Source organism: Durio zibethinus, unplaced genomic scaffold, assembly GCF_047325235.1.
Source record: "Durio zibethinus cultivar Kanyao isolate XHJ-2024 unplaced genomic scaffold, ASM4732523v1 HiC_scaffold_330, whole genome shotgun sequence".
NCBI classification, from domain to species: Eukaryota; Viridiplantae; Streptophyta; class Magnoliopsida; order Malvales; family Malvaceae; genus Durio; species Durio zibethinus.
Window position 1 is genome coordinate 210001 of NW_028322953.1, and position 2500 is coordinate 212500.

The window sequence follows — 2500 nt, forward strand, 5'->3', positions numbered from 1 at the left end:
AAAATGTCTGAAACGGGGACACTTTTTCCAAACAAGCAAATCCCACACCGAGGGTGCGCAGGTGCCGATGGTGGTCGAGGCATGTGCCCGCAACAAGGGCCAACGTGAGCCGATGGTGGTCGAGGCAACCGCCCGCACCAGCTCGAGGCATGTGCCCACACCAAGGCCCGGCATGTATCGATGGTGTTCGACGTAGGGGCAATCTTCTGCTGATGGTGGTCGAGGCAAGAGCCCGCACCAAGGGCCAGCGTGTGCCCATGGTGCTCGAGGCAACCGTCCGCACCAGGGCCCAGCGTGTGCCGATGGTGGTCGAGGCAACCGCCCGCACCAGGGCCCAGCGTGTGCCGATGGTGCTCGAGGCAACCGCCCGCACCAAGGGCCGGCTTGTGCCGATGGTGTTCGAGGCAACCGCCCGCACCAGGGCCCAGCGTGTGCCGATGGTGGTCGAGGCAACCGCCAGCACCAGGGCCCAGCGTGTGCCGATGGTGGTCGAGGCAACCGCCCGCACCAGGGCCCAGCGTGTGCCGATGGTGGTCGAGGCAACCGCCCGCACCAGGGCCCAGCGTGTGCCGATGGTGGTCGAGGCAAGCGCCCTCACCAGGGCCCAGCGTGTGCCGATGGTGGTCGAGGCAAGCGCCCGCACCAAGGCCGAGCGTGTGCCGATGGTGGTCGAGGCAAGCGCCCGCACCAGGGCGCAGCGTGTGCCGATGGTGGTCGAGGCAAGCGCCCTCACCAAGGCCGAGCGTGTGCCGATGGTGGTCGAGGCAACCGGCCGCACCAAGGGCCGGCGTGTGCCGATGGTGTTCGAGGCAACCGCCCGCACCAGGGCCCAGCGTGTGCCGATGGTGGTCGAGCCAGGAGCCCGCACCAAGGGCCGGCTTGTGTCGATGGTGTTCGGGGCAACCGCCCGTACCAGGGCCCAGCGTGTGCCGATGGTGCTGGGGGCAAGCGCCCGCCCCAGGGCCCAGCGTGTGCCGATGGTTATCGGGGCAACCGGCCGCACCAGGGCCCAGGGTCTCCCGATGGTGCTCGAGGCAACCGCCCGCACCAAGGCTCAGCATGTGCCGATTGTGATCGAGGCAACAACCCACACCAGGGCCCAGCTTGTGCCGATGGCGGTCGAGGCAAGTGCCCGTACCGAAGGGCAGCCTATGCCGATGATGGTCGATGCATGTGCCATCACCATGCGTCATCATGTGCCATTGATGGTCGAGGCCTTGGCCGAAGTTCGATTTTGAGCCACGGTGCCCATGCTTGGCTCCAGCATGTGCTGGTGCCGCATTTTTTTCACTCGGGACAGCATCGCCGGAGCATCGCCGGAGCATCGCCGGAGTACCGCCGGAGAACCTGACCGGCGGCATTGGGGTTCCGGCGATTGGGAGGGGGGCCGGGGGGGTGTGCGCACATGATGTGCGATGGGTGCTGGTACTTGGCCTTGTGTTGGCCCCCTATCCCTCATCAAACCTCTGAGAATTCACACCCCCTTAAAGAGCATTTGAGATTTTACAGGTTTGCTACCAGTAGCCGTTAAAGTGTCTGAAATGGGGACACTTTTTTCAAACGGTCACAAAATCTTCTCTACTTCGAGTTTTTAGCTGAATTTTTTTGTGCATGCCAACAAAAATAGAAGGATCATGCCTACAAAATTTGGGGCCAAAAATCCTTATAAAAAAATTTTAAAAATTCCCGAACCGCAAAAAGTTTCGAAAATCGTGAAAAATAGAAAACGAGTCATCTTCCAACGAAACTTCACGTGAAGGCTTAGGGGACCATTGTATGAATTTACAAGCCATAAAAATGGCATTGGCACGGCAGAAATTTGAAGATGTGCCTAAACCCACCAGGGCCCAGCGTGTGCCGATGGTGCTCGAGGCAACCGCCCGCACCAAGGCCCAGCGTGTGCCGATGGTGGTCGAGGCAACCGCCCGCACCAGGGCCGATAGTGTGCCGATGGTGCTCGAGGCAACCTGTCGCACCAGGGCCCAGCGTGTGCCGATGGTGATCGAGGTAACCTGCCGCACCAGGGCCCAGCGTGTGCCGATGGTGGTCGAGGCAAGTTCCCGCACCAGCGCCCAGCGTGTGCCGATGGTGCTCGAGGCAACCGACCGCACCAGGGCCCAGCGTGTGCCGATGGTGCTCGAGGCAACCTGCCGCACCAGGGCCCAGCGTCTGCCGATGGTGCTCGAGGCAACCTGCCGCACCAGGGCCCAGCGTCTGCCGATGGTGCTCGAGGCAAGCGCCCGCACCAGGGCCCAGCGTGTGCCGATGGTGGTCGAGGCAAGCGCCCGCACCAGGGCCCAGCGTGTGCCGATGGTGCTCGAGGCAACCTGCCGCACCAGGGCCCAGCGTGTGCCGATGGTGCTCGAGGCAACCGACCGCACCAGGGCCGAGCGTGTGCCGATGGTGGTCGAGGCAAGCGCCCGCACCAGGGCCCAGCGTGTGCCGATGGTGGTCGAGGCAACCTGCCGCACCAGGGCCCAGCGTGTGCCGATGGTGCTCG